Source organism: Hyperolius riggenbachi, chromosome 2 (genome assembly GCF_040937935.1).
Source record: "Hyperolius riggenbachi isolate aHypRig1 chromosome 2, aHypRig1.pri, whole genome shotgun sequence".
Classification (NCBI taxonomy): Eukaryota; Metazoa; Chordata; class Amphibia; order Anura; family Hyperoliidae; genus Hyperolius; species Hyperolius riggenbachi.
The window spans coordinates 230,597,599-230,615,008 of NC_090647.1; the positions used below are offsets into that span (position 1 = coordinate 230,597,599).

General features: G+C 42.8%; 1 protein-coding gene and 1 long non-coding RNA gene across 4 annotated transcripts in view; one reads left to right on the top strand and one right to left on the bottom strand.

Annotated features, from left to right (window-relative positions):
* LIMS1 (LIM zinc finger domain containing 1) overlaps nucleotides 1-17,410 on the top strand; it is a 139,718-nt gene that overhangs the window by 8,214 nt on the left and 114,094 nt on the right. The window contains exon 1 of one of the 3 annotated variants that reach the window (XM_068268289.1): nucleotides 12,238-12,259. The exons of the other annotated variants lie outside the window; for them this stretch is intronic. The gene's annotated coding sequence lies outside the window, so the exon portion shown is untranslated. Of the gene's footprint in view, nucleotides 1-12,237; nucleotides 12,260-17,410 lie in introns of those variants that run through there. 3 annotated transcript variants of the gene reach the window in all.
* Nucleotides 9,394-17,410, bottom strand: part of LOC137546185 (uncharacterized) — a 147,110-nt gene continuing 139,093 nt past the window's right edge. The window contains exon 4 of the long non-coding RNA XR_011026193.1: nucleotides 9,394-9,602. This is a non-coding gene — a long non-coding RNA (uncharacterized lncRNA). The remainder of the gene's footprint in view (nucleotides 9,603-17,410) is intronic.

Genomic DNA, 17,410 nt, shown 5'->3' on the forward strand with positions numbered 1-17,410 from the left:
GAACATTCATTCATCAGGAAATATGAACAATCCTGTATAGGCCCACCCTACAGCATAGTTGCCACATACAGAAAACAGCTTGTTGCGGATTACAAGTTGCTTCTCAACTGCTGTTGTATTTACAGTGCCATTAATTTGTATGGGAGCAGTAGTGTGCCTGTGACTTCAATGTGTAGTTTATCCATTACTGTGTACATAGTTTTGCTGCTGTGTTTGAAATTAAAAAGAAAAAAAAAATCCACATCCCCAAATATCACTTTGCAACTTTTTGCTATAATGTTACTTCTCAAGTTGACACAGTGTATGCATTTTACCATAACATTTGGTATTGTTCAGTAAACAGTGCTGAAGTGTGTGTGTGTGTGTGTGTGTGTGTGTGTGTGTGTGTGTGTGTGTGTGTGTGTGTGTGTTTGTTTGTGTATTGCAGCTGAAATGCAGAGTACTTTTTCATTCACGACACTGCCTGGAAGTTGAGCTTATACTTTTTAGAGCACAGGGCCCTCCTGCTTAGCGAGTCCTCTTGTTTATGCGGCAAGCTCACATTCATGTTGCTTTCTATAATGTGAGGGTGGAGATTCTTCCACCCTGTGACTGAACACGCTTCATCATCTGATACAAAGAACTCATAATGCAAACACCATTGAAAAAAATCCATTCATTTGTGAATGGAGAGAAACATCTACAGTTAGCTGCTTTAATATGTATAGGATGCATATTTAGAAGTTAATTATTATGTAGTGAAGTTATTGGTTAAGGAGCTTGCAAATTCTCATATGCACATGACCCCCCCCCCTTTTTTTAATTTAACAAGTGCTTCTCCTCAAGATTATTATTATTATTATTTTTGTATTTTTATAGCGCTGGCATCTTCTGCAAAGTATATAGTTTTGTCACTGACTGGTCCTCAGGAGAGCTCACAACCTAATCCTTACTATAGTCATTAATGTTTATCTGTAGGGCCAATTTAGGGGTCCGCCAATTAACTTGTCATGTTTTTGGGATGTGAAAGGAAGCTGGACATCACACTCATCAAATCAGATTGATGTTGAGGTGCCTGTGAGAAAAATGAAATTGAGAGTTGGGGTTCTGCTTTTTAGAGGTTTACATGAGTGATGAGAGCCACTTTTGACAACCTTGGAATATTTCTTTTCTTTTTTTTTTTTTTTTTCTTCCTTCTTCTTTTTAACAAACTAGGAATGTTGTTTTGACAACTATGAAAAAATCAAAATGATCCCATATATGGCAACCATCTTGCTTTTTTTCCCTTTGCAGATCATAAAATATGAACTCTGCAGTTTTCCAATTTTCCATAGCTGCAGTATGCCTAAATCTACCTGAGTACATTTTATAAAGTCCTTTGGTTTTACTTAGAATCTACTTGTAGCAGAAAATGGAGCATTGTTTCAAAATGACATATTTAAATTCCACAAGGGAAAGAGTTATATTAATCCACCTAGCTTTGCCTCTGGCCTGTGTTTTGTCCATACAAGGTATATGAAACCATACTAAACAGGAAGATACTATGAATGTGTGGAATGTCTCTGATTCTTTTACTTTGTTGTGCAACATGTGTTGAATCACCCACAGGAATTGGGAAGAGTAATTGTAAGACCATATGGCTGATAAAGCAAATGACTGGGTTATGTTATGGTTCACACTAATCACTTCAGTGACCTCTGTGCAGTCTGCCAAACTGTTGTTCCTGGAAAGTGCAGTGAGGTGCCTGAGGGAATGTGCGTGCAATGCAGTGGTGAAATGTGCTTCCTGACCTGAGAAACTTTCACCACCTTTTACTTTTATACTTCGGTTGGCTGTACTATTACTATCTGCAATTTATTATTTGGCCTGGTTGTTGGAATCCTTAGTGTATTTCTGTGTAGTACATATAAGCATTGAGCAGGAGAAGATCTAATAATCTACTGCCCAGGGAGGCTACCGAGCAGTCTCTGCTCATCTTTTGTTCCTATATGTCAGTGTCCTCCTAGTGCTACCTTTACTAGTGTCTAGTGATGCCCATCTGCCTTTTCTGGCTACCAGTAGCTTAGCTGAGCAGCAGCCTAGACAATACAAGTTGTCAGGGCTGGTTCACATTTGAAGTGCAACTCGCGCGACTCAAAATTTTGCATTTTTATCGCAAATCTGATTACCATTCAATAGAACGAGAATCTCAACACAATCGCCCCCAAAGCACTGCATGCAGTGAGTTAGCGATTGAATCAAATTGCAACAATCAAAAAGGGGATCCACACAAAGACATCTTGAGGAGCAATTACGTTTATTGTCCCAATGCACACATATACAATTATGATTCGTTCAATCCGTTTCGGGGCCAGATAGGACCCCTTTGTCAAGGCACAGACAGACAAAACATATCTGCTTTGTCTGTTTGTGCCTTGACAAAGGGGTCCTATCTGGCCCCGAAATGATCGTCGCATTGGACGAATCATAATTGTAAATGTGCGCATTGGAACAATAAACTCAGCACCAGCACTACTCCACTTCTTGGTGTGTGGTTTTCTTGATTTGATTCAAATTGCAAACGCTGCAGTGAGAATGTATCCCTATGGATATATTAGCAGCAGCGCTTTGCTGATCACCAGCGATCATCACAACGGCATCTTTTTCTTTCATGCAAAAAGCATTAAACAAGGCTAATATAATTATGAAAAGCTATCATTAACAAAAAAAAAAATTAGTAGATAAAACAATTTTTTCCTTTTCAATACAGTTTACGTCTCCATCCATCTCAATAGAATCCTGATAAATCAAAGTTCAAGTAGGGCCTTCTTGATTGATCAGTTATTTATATTTTCCATGTGAAGAGAGGGAAACCGAGAGCCCGATATGGTGTAGTATGTTAATGTAATGGTATCTATACCCAGCTCTTGACCAGACAGTGTACCCTCCAAAAATCGTTTGCCTGAAGAAGCGGGACTGTTACCCGTGAAAAGCGTTGCACTTTTGGAGTTATTATTGCAAGTAACTTGCCCGTTGTCCGGCCATTTCTTCCAGAAGGGAGGTGAGTCCACCCACTTCACCCTTTTTTAACGATTTTAATTAATTTTACTCTACCTGGCGCCTCTGTTATCCTGCTACAAAATAATTTATATTTTCTAGTTCCAGCTTCTTTGAAAAACACTAGCACTGAGGTTATTGATTCTTCGTCTTTTAAAACTTCCATCCAGTGGCCAAGCTGTTCTGCTATAGCAAGCTGTCCTGAGAGCGCGTTCCAAAGACAGCTCATTAAGCAGAATATATTAGTTTTTACAGCAGATGTCTTGCAGGGAGTGTTTCACTGACTCTTTGCCAGTGTTGTAATTACTTGGCTAAAAGTTGTGTTTTCCCTTTTTGTTTACACTAATCTTTTTTCTTAAAGCAGAATTACAGTTTGTATTGCCTGTGTAGTTATCATGTTTTCAGTGCAGAGACCACAATTCCTCCCCAGGTCACAATACAGTCAGCGCTGGTGGCAACCAAAATGCATAGTTGCCTCATATTGGGTGGGAGGAATTCTGTTGCTTACAATCAGTAATTGTTACATAGAAGATTCCTTCTTTGCTTGGTTAGCAAACTGAAGCTTTTTGATTCCTCCATACATCAAAGAAAAATACAGCAAATTTGTTGGCTACTTAGCATGTACTTTCAGTTTGGTGGACGTTACTTATGGATGTGTGTCTAGACATCGCAGGGGAATGAGATTTTTACTTCTTCATATTCGGCTATGTCTCTACCAGTGACCACAGATCCCGGTAATGCAGGTATTTTAGATTTAAAGGATACCAGAGCCGACAGACGGGGGGGGGGCGGGAGGGCATAAGAAATTAATCGCACCTCCCGTTCCCCTCCATCACTTGCCATTTCCCTACACTTAGTCCTGTTATCCTCGGCGACTCCATATTAATCAAATTATATAATCCTCAGCAATTCCAAACACATACATGCTGTGCCGCGAATGTGCAGTATGTCTGTTCAGCTCCCCTGTAGCCATGCAGAGTGATGTCACAGGGCAGGATCGAGCTTGTTCCCCCCCCCCCCCCCCCCCGTGTCTTCACTCAGCAAGGGATACTCACTGCAGTGGAGTGCGCACTATGGGATGCAGGAGTGGGGGGAGCAAGCACACTCCTGTCCTGTGACATCACTACGCAGCCACAGGGAGCAGAGAGTTTGGAGTCACTGGGACTAAGTGTAGGAAAACGGCGAGTGGTGGAGGGGAACTGGGAGGTGTGGTAAGTATTTGCTTATACCTCAACCCACTGCACTTTTGATATTTACCAGTCCGTCTGACATTTGATCAGTCTGATATTTTAGGGTCTAATGCTGGGAATGCACAGCTCGATTCTGAGCCATTTAGATGACTCGATAGAAAATTTACGACACGTCCGATCTCCCGCCCGATCGTTTCCGAGATCAATTCCACATTGAGGCCAATGGAAAAAGATGAGAAAAAATGAGGGGAAGATAAGAGAATCTACTGCGGGATCGGGCGGGAGAATCGAGCTGCTAAATCGAGCCGTGTATGCCCAGCATTAGGTTCCTGGCAGATTCAATCACTGATAGAATCTGCCTGACTGTGCTTCCTTTTGCTGGGCATGTGCGGATCGGCTGAGAACTATCCAGCATGTGTACTATTCCTTAGATCACATCTCAGCTGATTTAAATTTAGTGCTAAAAGACAAACATTTTAAAAGTAATCTCTCTCTAGGTACTTTACTACACTATGATTTCTAAGGCCTCTTGGAGATCTGGAAAAATCTGAAACTGTATTCGAAATTTGTATCTTACAATTAAAAAAGTACTGCATGCTGCTACGTTTTTTTTTAATCAATCAAAAATCGGATTGTATACAAAATCGGAATCTCATGTAGTGTGCAAGAGGCCTGACTGTTGGCTTCACTGGGAAATTTTGTAAGTCTTGTTTTGCCACAGTCTTGTAAAAAATAAATTGGCTGTATGGAGTACAGTAGGGTGTAGTCACCATAAGTCAGCTTGTGCCTAGATATTTGTGGACGAATAATCTGTTCATCATGTCCTATGTGAACATGACTAACCAAACGCTGCACAGATTTAAAGGGCCGCCTCTTTTGTGTTTCCATTGCCTGCAAAGTTGGTCATGTGATTCTCCTTCAACACAAGTAGTTCGTTACAAGTAGAATACTTTGTCTGGCGCACTTAACGAAGAACTTTAACCCAGAACTTCATCCTAATCGGTATGAGAAATCTTTACCTTTCAAGTAGATCATCGATATTAGATGACCATAGATGGCTGATATTGTGGTGAAACCTCTGGGTCTCTTGGCAATATCATATATGTTGCTCATGACTACGATCTTCTTTTTGTATAAGTGCAGCCACACAGCGTCTGCGCGAGTCCCAGCGGGCAGGGGCACGGCATATTGACAAAAAGCTGCTCATGTACAGCCTTGGTTCTACTGGATAGTGTAATGGTTAAGGGCTCTGCCTCTGACATGGGAGACCAGGGTTCAAATCTCGGCTCTGCCTGTTCGGTAAGCCAGCACCTATTCAGAAGGAGACCTTGGGCAAGACTCCCTAACACTGCTACTGCCTATAGAGAGCATCCTTGTGGCTGCAGCTCTGGTGCTTTGAGTTCGCCAGGAGAAAAGCGCAATATAAATGTTCTGTGTTTGTACTGTGCAGGCACAGCAAGGACTTACACAGGCACAGTGCAGCAGAGCTCGTACAAGGAGGGGAATGCTGCCACAAGAAGAAGAGTCCCAGCCAGCAGTGGAGGGGTTTAGTAAGACCAGGGATGCCAAATTTGCTTATTTTTTTTTTTCCTTTGGAGCCTCTGTTATAGCTGTTTGAAAATTGATTCAAATATTGTCAGGCTCCACCTCAGTGTCTGGAAGCCTGCCAGTGAAACCAAGCCCCTTCTCAGTCTGCGCCTACATCACTTCATACATCCCAGTGGGAGAAGGGTTGAGTGGCAGCTCGGCCACACCCTGTCCAGCAGTCTCCTCTGCCTCACATCTCACTTCCAGAAGCTAACACTTCTCTGTCTGAGGAGAGGGAATTGTTACCGCGTTGCTGAAGAGGAAGAATATAGCACACTTGTTTTCACTATGTGGGATCATTACATTCTCTTATTGTGGGGTTGAAGGGAGGGGTGAATTATGACATTCAACAAGTATCCACACCGTTAAATTGCTTGTTGAAGCCTTTCTTACTAATTTACATTTGCATCAGCCCCCATTGATTTATGTTGTTACTTTACCGTGGGCTAAAGCCTCCTACATATGCTAGATTAAACTAGGTGTCTGAGATGGCTGGAGACACTGTAGCTGAGAATCTTGCAATGTACAGCTGCCCCATACATGTTGTTTAAAGTACACCAGAGCTCAAATAATAGCAAGGATCGATACTTACCCGGGGCATCTTCCAGCCCCATAAGCACGTGTGAGTCCTTCATCGTCCTCTTGTGGTCTGCCGTTCAGTCGCGTCAATCTGGGTCTTCTGTGCATGCTTATGGGGCTGAAGGAAGCCTGGGGTAAGTATTGATTCTTACTATTATTTGAGCTCTGGTACACTTTAAAGATCCAGCATGCTGAAATCTATTGAAAATCTGTGTGGCAGTTATAGATCCTTCTCTGGTCAGTTTTCAGTCAGAGAGAGATCTGATGACTGAATCTAGTGGCCATCTTTAAGAGAAACTCTGACCAAGAATTGAACTTTATCCCAATCAGTAGCTGATACCCCTTTTACATGAGAAATTTATTCCTTTTCACAAACAGACCATCAGGGAGCGCTGTATGGCTGATATTGTGGTGAAACCCCTCTCACAAGAAACTCTGAGGACCGTGGTACTCTTGGCAGTTTTTTGTCTGTGAGCCTTGCTGCATTGTGGGAAATTGCTGTTTACAGCTGTTTCCAACTGCCAAAAAAACATGCAACAGCTACATCACCTGCCAACAGTAAAAATGTCACCATGTAATGTCAGAATGTAAATCAGGGATTTAAAAGATTTTACAATTGGCAAACACTGACTAAATCATTTATACATAATTATTGTAAAAATGAAGCACTTTATTACATTATTTTCACTGGAGTTCCTCTTTAAGTGTATGGCTACCTTTAGCAATAAGTGATAGATTCCACAAGGCAAGCATCAACATCAGAAAGTGGTTTCTTGGAAATAGTTGTCCTGTATTGTACTTTTAAATATCAAGAAGTGTTTCCAGTTGAGTGAGAGATGCCATATCTTGAAAGGAGAAGATAAAAAGCAACAATTTCTGTATAATTCATTTTAAATCCAAATTGATTCCTTCTAGCAAAAGATGCTGCCAGTTTACCGACAGTAAGGGTTGCCCATACATTACTTGGATTTTTGCCGATAAACATTCAGAAAAATGGCAGACACCAGAGGAGGCGTGATAGGTGAGCGTGCAACACTCACCACAAGTGGAGTGTACACTTTACATGGAGGGAAGCCCTAGGGCAATTTCCAATACAATTCATGCTGACATCTACTGGAAATCTGTCAGCTGTGTGGGGGCAGGAAATGGATCCCTCTCTGATCAGATTCGATCAGAAAGGAATCTTTCTAATGGTGGATCTGGTGACAGATCGACAGGTGTGTGGCCATATTAATTGTAGGCTGATCTACATTGTGCTGTGTGGCTTTGCTGGCAATCTTGATGAAATCCAAATGTAGGAAGGGCCTTGTTAATACCTCTTCAGTCACGATTTCGTGTTACACGTACTGCAGGTGGAGAATGGGGAGGTGCTAATGGTTTACGTTTACTTCTTTCACTTTTAACACTGCTGTGAGTTGCATAGCAGTTACAAAATAAAATGAACCTAGCTTAGTGTAAACTTACGGCCCCACTGGGCAGGAGGAAGTGGGCTTTACTTGGCCACCACTGGGTCTGCTGCCACACTGGTTCTCTTACCATTTCTGTTGCTCCTACCCAGCTGCTGCCTTGCTATTCCTGCTGCTGCGGGTCTCTTCATAATGCAGAGTCTACAGCAGAGCACACTGCAGGATGATTAGCAGTGACGGCCTCTCCTTCCTAGAGCCACTGGGTGTCCCTTCAGTGCTGCACACCCATATCTCTTTTACTGGTCTCCCTGCAGTTTCTGTCATTTGGCCTAGTTTTGGATTCCACTCTCCTCTGTCATCATTATTTGGTTCAGACTTTTGCAATGAGGTTGTATGAATCCTAAATTGGGGCTGAATGACTTTCAGCAGGGGGATTCAGAATACACAAGCATGTTTACGGGTTGAACTGAAGAGCCATGGCGAATGCCCTCCTGCATACTCTTCTGCGCCATCTGCAGGGTACACACTGCTGGTGTCGCTGAGCTCTTGCTGCTTATAACTCTGCAAGTTTACCAGGCTATAATCTGAGATTTAAGACGTGAGATGACATTCTTGGGTTAAAAAATATATCTGCTTATATTTGAGTTCAAATGATAACTAGGGCATGGGCAAACTGAAGGAGCCAGGTATTTTTTATGCACTTCGCTTCATAGTACAGTCATGTCACCATCTAAAATGGGCTTATAATCAGGGCTGTGGAGTCGGGGCATTTTTGGGTACCCGGAGTTGGGGTCGTTGATTTCATAAACTGAGGAGTCAATCGGATGATTTTTGTACAAATTCCACAGCCCTGTTAAGTATTAGACTAAGGAGTCGGAGCCATTTTGGATACCTGGAGTCAGAGTTGGTGTCGGAGTCGTGGTTTCATAAACCGAGGAGTTGGAGTCTGAACATTTTTGTATTCACTCCACAGCCCTGCTTATAATCTTATCCCTACCATAGCAATAATGTAATATCCCCCAGCACAGTCGAAGGATTAGGAGTAATTAGTATGTTTTTAGGAGGTGACCAGAGTGGAGGGAAAACCATCTCATTCAAAATCTGTACAGATGGTGTCCTAGGTTCAGATTTGAACCTAGAACTGTAGTGTTGCAAGGCAAGGTTAATAGCCAATAATCCATTGTAACACCCAAATAACTAGAAGCCAAGGCTCCTGGAAATGTGCACCTGTCGCCTAACGTTTGACTTTTTCTCTAGTTGTCAGTTTCTATTTTACATTTTAATATACCTTGCCAGATGTTCCAATTTCCTGCTTTTAGCCCTGCCCGAGCACAAGAGGTCACAGGCACTTCTCTAATTGAAGCTAGGGGGCGGTGCTACGGACCAGAAGACTGATATTGAGACACCCATTAAGTATATTAATCTTTATTCCCACGAAAACCTGCATTTTAAAACCGCCCAGAAATTGTGGTACCTGCTACTTTGTGGACCGCTGCATAAAATTCTTGCACAGTTGCAAAGCGCAGCAGCGATCCACAGTGAGTCCGTAGCCTTACAAGTGATTCGACACAAGCTGATCAAGAAACAGGCATGCTATGGAGTGCACAAGACTAGAATAATGTATGTACTTGGAGATTTAATTTTCAATTCACCTCTACTGTCCTTGGTTGATTTATTCTTCTGCTGCAGCATCATTTGATGTCATCTCTGAAATCCGCAGCCACTGTGGTATGTTGTAAATTATTTTAATTAGAGGAATCTTTTCTCTTCTGTTGATGCAGCTGTTTCTGTATTTTGTTCAATTTCCAAGGACGTCTTGTGGTTTCTGGAATAAAAATCAATACTCTTAAGAGAATGATGTGAAGACGAAAGACTGTGTTCATGTGAATTATTAATACCAAACAGTTCTGACGCTTGAACTGCTGTACATTTACACTGCTGACACAGTGACAATGACACTTATCTAGCCACCCAAGATTAGTGCCTAGGAGGTTATTAAGAATTCACTGCAATCCTGCTTATTAACAGATGAGTTTTGGCGTCACACTTACTGGATATAAGTTTACCTTATGTACAAGTCAACCCCAATATTTGACCCTCTTAAAGGAAGACTGAAGTGGGGACAAAAGTTGCCTTTTACTTACCTGGTGCTTCTTCCAGTACTCTGCAGTCTTTGAAGTCCCTTGTTGTCCTCCAGGTCCCCTCCATTCCCTTGATGTCACCACAATTAAAGGCTGTGATTGCCCAAATCACACTCTACAGCGCACGTGCTGCTGTGGCCGTGCGTCTCCAAACAGGGCTTTGGAGTCAGTACAAAAATCATCTGACTCCTCAGTATATGAAACCACAACTCAGACTTCAGATACCCTAAAAATGTCTCAGACTCGTTGACTCTAATTCCAGAGCCCTGGCAAAAATCACCCGACTCTGACTGCTCAGTTTATGAAACCACTGACTCTACATCCCTGGTTATAAGTCTTTATGGACCAGAATGCTACTGGCTATGGGAGCGCAAGCAGAGGTGCACGATCAGAACAACATATGCACTATAGTGCACGCCCCAGCATGATACACTTTTATGTTACTTGTCCTCCTTTCCGTTTTCCCCCTTGATCAAATTTGGATGCAGACTATCGATGTTCAATAAGCTGTAATATTCATCCAAATTTGCTTGTGTGGAAATTGACAGAAATAACAATAGTAGAGAAGTAGCCTTCGGGCAGACTTATGGTTCGAGAAAACCCACCCACCTGAACATACATGCATACAAACACTATATTATTATTATTGGAGGTAGCTGCGCTAAAAAGAGTGCTGCGTTTTTTCCTGCCATGGTAGTACTTGAAATGAAAAGTGCTGCAGAGAAAGTGTTAGGGTGCCCACTTTTTTTTTTTTTTTTTTTTTGTCCAATCTTACCATTTCTATGTAATTTAATGGACTGCCTAGGGCATACATGTCAAACAATGGCCTGTGGGCCAAAGTCATCAAATCGGTCTCAAGTGGTTTCTCCACTTTGCACTATGTTTGGCCCACTCTAGACCACCAGGGAAGCAATATTGGAGGTGAAGCCCTGGATCACCAAGAAAGCCATATGGTATAGGGAGGACCACTAGACACCAGAAAACTGTATAGGGGAGGGAAGGGGGAACCAGACAACTGTATGAGGGAGGGGTCTATTAGACACCAGGGAACTGTATAAGAGAGGGAGATGGTGGCCACTGAACACTGAGGTTGGCCCGCGACTCTGTGCCAGTGTTCAATTTTGTCTCGCTGTGTATTTTGAGTTTGACATCCTGGCCTACAGTATCCATTCAATAATTTACCTTTCTACTACATAGATTTGGTAAGATTGTTCAAAAAAAGATTGGATTATTAGTGACCACTATTAGACCTTACTTTAGCCCCCCGACAAGCGTGCAGATCAGCTACCTGTAGAAAAGAGGCCTTAGTGGACACAGTGTCTGACATGGATTAATTTTAAACGAACCCTCTGTACTCCTCTCACTTAAAGGAAACTTGAAGTGAAAGGTGTACTGAGATTGCTATACAGTATTTGCTCCCTTATAAACAATGCCAGTTGCCTGGCTGTCCTGCTAGGCTTTAGGCTTTAGTTGTTTTTGAGTCACACCCCTGCAACAAGCATGCAGCTTGCATTCAGACCACAGTCACAAGTTTCTGATCTGTGTGCTCATTCTGGGCCAGAGACTTAGGCTGGGTGCACACTTGTCAGTGCGTGAAAGGTCACGTTTTCTGTCTTGTGCCTTTTTGCATTTTTTTTGTGCGTTTTTTTTTTTTCCCCCGCACATGCATTTTTTTTCTTGCATTTGTTTTAATGCGTTTGTGGTTCGCATATACAAAACGCATATGCGTTTTTCATGCATTTTTTTTTGTATGCGTTTTATGCAAATCACAAGGAAGTCAACAGGAAGCGGAAATGCATCATAAAACCTGTTTTAAAGAAAAAAAAAAAAGCACACAAAACGCAATACCTCTGCGTTACCATTGATTTTCATTATGTGCGTTTTTGATGCGTTTTTAAAAATGTGCAACAAAACCAGCGTTTTTAAAACTGCATATTTAACACAACGCGTATGCGTTTTTTTTATGAGGCCCAGTGACTAACATTATATGCATAAACACTGTGTTTCCCGCAAAGCTAAAGTTTCTGCTAAGTGTGTTCCCAACCTTAAAGTATTTGAAGCAGAGCATCAGCACAGAAGTCAGGCAATTGGTATTATTTATTAGAGAATGAAGCAGCCTTCATATTCCTCTTGCTTCAGGTTCCCTTTTAAAGAGCTTGTGAACCTCAGAAAATAGTGCAGTGGCTCACAGTCAGCAGGAAGGTGTTGCTTCAGTGGAGAGAGAATACTCCTCCTTCTGCTACTCGCATCACCTCTGGTTTCCATCTGAGAGACAGAAGAACTAATCAGCAGCCTGGGAGTCTGCAGTGAAGAGACCAGCCCTGGTGAACTGATGCACCAGGTAGGTTATAGATTTCAATGGAAAAAATACATTCTTACCAAAATGTTATGTACATTTAAAAACCTATAATACATTGCTAATGCATTCAGTAAAAGAAAGGTCCTTACATGATGCCAGTTAAAGGGACTGCTGTGGAGCATATTCCATGATACTGCAGAAAGGGCCTGTTCCACGCGAAAGGGCGAGTTCACACTGTGTTGCTGGATGTGAACACACTGCCCATACAATTCTATGGGCATGTTTACAAATATGCACGTTACTATAGCAGTCTTCATACTATGAAAAGTAATGTCAACATTATACTGTGCAGAGTGCATGCTACACTGTGCTCTTGATGTAGCGTAGCCATTAAGCAATGCTCATAGTGTGAACTTCACTGGCGGATCAGTTGCTGGGCAGTTTCCATGTCTTTCTCATTGTAAAGGCACTGAAAATGCATGCAGCAGTGCCTTGTGTGCTGTAATGGATGCGTTGTCATTGCATTATATTGACAACACATCTGCAGTGCATTGTCTGTTAAAGCTAATGTAAAGCTTAAAAAAAATAAATAAAAAAAACCTATGGAGAGGGAAGGCTCAGGGTCCTATAGAGCCTTCCTGCTCCTCTCATGATTCCAGTGATGTCACCCCGGTTTGAATACCCCGACGTGGGTGGCTTTGGAAGTCTTCTGGGGGCCGAGTTCTCCAGAAGATGGGCGGCTCTGTGCTGTGCTTGGGTGCAAAAATAACAGTAATACACCCTCATAGCATACGTAGTTTAAAAGCGGAGTCCCTAAAGTAATAATTTATGTATCGTCTTTTAAATTCCGTCACTTACATTTGGAAGGAGCATCATTAATTAATGGGTTTGTTATAGGGATAGGTAATAAAGATTTGTATTATTTTTTTATTGTATTTTAGCCTCTAGATCTCCCCACACATTTTCCAGTCTGGTTGTTACGCAGCTCCATCTGCTTGTTCCAGCCAACAGGAAATGAAAGAACTATCATTTTTACAATGGAATGTTTGTGTTGCTCATTGCATCAATAATCATTGTAGCCTTCCTGGCGGTATTGACTAGCCTGGCTCGTCCAGCAGAAACATGCTGAAAGTGGTATTGACGAGCTGAGCTCGTCAATACTGCAAAGGAGATTTCCTGTTTGTCTGTCCCACCGGCTTCACTTTTCCCTCATCAGGGTCCCTTCTATGCGGCGGGGCGGTTCCCTTTCTCTATGGGAGTTGTCCCCCTTCTGTGCGGACTGGTGGCCGGGCGGGTGCTCCCCCCTCTATGCGGTGGGCGGGGGGGGGGTCCCTTTTGTATGGGCTGGTGGCCAAGCGGGGACTCTCCCCTCTATGGGGGGAGTCCCCTTCTATGCGTGCGGGCTGTGGGTGGCCTCTCTCCCTCCCCCTGGGGGGGGGGGGTTGGGGGTTAAAGAAGAGGTGATCGGGAGGGAGGGTGAGGAGATGGTACGAGGGAGGGAGAGAGGCCCCCCACAGCCCGCCCGCATAGAAGGGGATTCCTCCCATAGAGGGGGAGTCCCCGGCCGGCCACCAGCCCGTACAGAAGGGACCCCACCGCATAGAGGGGGAGCCCCCGCCCGGCCACCAGCCCACACAGAAGGGGGACAACTCCCATACAGAAAGGGAACCCCCCCCCCCCCCGCCCACCGCATAGAAGTGACCCCGCCCACCGCATAGAGGGGAGCCCCCCATAGAGGGGCTTCCGACGGGGGAGCAGGAAATCGGGAGGGGGACACATCTGGCTACCTATATACCTGGCTACACATCTGGGTCTTAAACTCACCATTGGCGTGCTGATCCCTCGTCGCGTACCTCTGATTGCTTACCCAGATTTTGCTTCTCCATCGGCGATGACGTCCCCCACCGATCGGCGTTGATGACACCAGGGTCACACAGCGTCATCAACCTCTTGCAGCAAACACTTTTTTTTTTTATTGAATTCAATACAATAACCTGTATTGCATTCAATATAAAAAAAAATTGATTGCAAAAAAAAAAAAAAAAATGGTTGGAAATTAATTGAAACACTTTTTGCACGGAAATCCTGGGGAAATTGAACGCCAGGGGTGGTTAATTGAAACACTTGGATTAGGTTTAGGAACCTATGTTCCTATTCCCCAATCTTTGCACAATCACAGGCGTACACAGATAAGGATGCGACAGGCGTACACAGATAAGGACGAGGATCTATGCTCCCGGGAGCTCAGATGAGATTTTCAAGAATGTAGATACTTGTCCCGTGAGAGTGGAAGGAGTTAAACAAGTGCATTTGAATGTTAACACATGTAACTATTGTCAGCTCCAGTACCAATTCTGTATGAATGGGTGACCGGCAGGGTAGAGTGTCAGCTTCCTGGCCAGGAGCCTTTTGTTCCCAAAAGCAGATGTCTCCTTAATATAGCTTTAAAATTCCTAAGTTTTGGCAGTGATGAAATACTTTTTATGTTGCATACTTTTAATCAACAGGATCGTACTATGTAAATTAGAGGAGTCTGCGGCGGAATCCTAAACTGAGGAGTCCGATTTTTGTACCGACTTCACAGCCCTGGATGCAGCTATAGTGCAGATTTAGGGCTCATTCCCACTAGGGGTTGTAGAAAAGGAGGCACAGTACCTGGCACCAAATGCAGCAGGGCAGACGCACCGGAGATGGGAACCAAGAGCGTGCACGTCCAGAAGACAGCTTAGGATCCAATGAAGTAGAAAACAAGGAAGGAGGCACCGCTTCTTTTGTAAAATCCCTTTATTCCGGTGGGGGAAGATGCAGGTACATGGCAGTGGGGGCAACAGATGCCTGACAGCTGTTTCGCTGGTTTAAACCAGCTTCTTCAGAGGCAGATTGTACAATCTGCCTCTGAAGAAGCTGGTTTAAACCAGCGAAACAGCTGTCAGGCATCTGTTGCCCCCACTGCCATGTACCTGCATCTTCCCCCACCGGAATAAAGGGATTTTACAAAAGAAGCGGTGCCTCCTTCCTTGTTTTCTACTTCATTGGATCCCACTAGGGGTTGATTTGCATGGGGAATCACAGCCTTTTGAAATCAATAGTAACTAATGTACAGCACTGCATAATATGTTGGCGCTTTATAAATACAATAAATAGGCTGCTTTGAAATTTGTTTACAGCAAAAAAAGAGAGCTGACTGAATTATTCTCAGACAAGGCATCTGAATCCCCATAGCTGTGCATAGCTACAGGTATTTGAATGCATATTCGCATCAGCATAAGTGCCGCTGTCCATCTCATAGACGAATGCCAGCACAAGTGGAAACAGGCCCTTATGATGTTCTATTCAAAGTCAAGCTCTGTGTTGAAGAGCTGTTTCAAGTGCTTCAAAAATGTAGATCCCATGCAAAATATACACACCTGTGTACATAAACTGTCAAGCTACCTACACTCGATTTTCATTCCATATGGTTGTTTATGATAATTTTGGGTGACCGCATAGCATGTGCAAAAGTGTCCTGACATCTGCATTCTCCTTTTCAGTAGTGCGCTGAGGTGGAACCAAGCAGTGCAGATGTACACTGATTATTGGTGAGCTATTGGGTGATGCAGGATTGTTGCGCCTAACATTCATGCAAACTGTATATGTAGCTAAAAAGTGGTAATAGGCTTGGGGTGGAATTTAGAGTCCTTGGCTTACAAGCCCCATGCTACTGGATACAGATGGCTAGTAACATTTTACATATTCGAACTTGCTGGTGATGCACATTTTACCAGGGTGGAGGACAAGTGTTGGGGACTTTAAAGCTGTATCTTACATCATACTTTGCCTTTAATATTTTTTTGGCTGAAGAGACATATTTCAGTGCAGTTGCACTATGTGTCAGACTACAGTTATCCGCCTTACAATAATACATACTTACCATTAAAGTTGTGGGATGCTGACTACAAATTGTGCTTGCCAACAGAGCTAACGTTAAGCCAAAATAGCTTTGGCTGCCAAGTTGGCAGTGTGACTCATCCATCTAAGCTTGTTAATCTTCTCCATATACCCAATATAGACATAATGTGCAAAGAAAGATGCCTTTAAGTGTTTAAAATTGTAGCTTTTGCTCAAATGCCAGTAGAACATTTTGCTCTTGGCAGGGTGGAAGTAGAATAGATTTTCTGTGTATTGGTTTCAGTGCACAGTCCATGTAAAGTTACTCTACTGCAAAGGTGACATTGGTGGTGATGGTTCATAAAAGGGAATGGACACTAAAACGCTAATAATGCCTAGTCAATGCTGGTATTGTGGAGATTAATGCAGGTTAGAAATGGTCCAATAAAATGCAGCAGCTCTGAGATCATGTGATGTTCCTGCTCACTTCACAGGGGGAAGGGTGTTTGGTATATTCAGCATGATTCGCCTTGCCAGCATTAAAGATGCTAACTTCTGTGATAGATTTAGGAATGTAAATCAGGACAAGTTAGAAGATTTTACAATGGGCAAACATTGTCTAAATTTATAAATGAAGTGGGTAAAAAAATAAGCTATTTAATTTAGTTACAGTATGTGCAATAAAGAGGAACTCCGGCCTAAACAAATATACTGTCATTAAGTTACATTAGTTATGTTAATTAAAATAGATAGGTAATATAATCTCTTACCCACCCTGTTTTAAAAGAACAGGCAAATGTTTGATTTCATCAGGGCAGCCATCTTTTTGGTTGAAAGGAGGTGACAGGGAGTGTGAGTCACAGTTCCAACTGTCCTGTGTGCTGATCACCCCTCCCAGTTGCTAGGCAACGTGAATAATGTAGGCAATCTCATCATGCTTTGCACAGCATCAGGGAAAAAAACCCGAGCAGTTTTCTTTGATGGATGGAGCTTAGCTATAAATGCAGCTAAAAATTATGCTTTGGTAAGAAAAACAAAGTTTTTTGATGCTGTGCACCAAGCCTTTTCAGTTCGGCTGAGTAGATTTTTAGTCCGGAGGTTCACTTTAAGGTTCCTCTAAATCATTAGCATAGAACAAGAATATAAATCAAGTGTTCTGACTCCACACTGTCTATCTCCTGCTTGAACTGGCAGAACTCGTGTTCCTGCCTTAAAGGGAACCTAAACTGAGATGGATATGGATTTTTTTTTTCATTTTAAAATACCAGTTACCTGACTCTCCTGCTGATCCTGTATCTCTAATACTTTTAGCCACAGCCCCTCAAC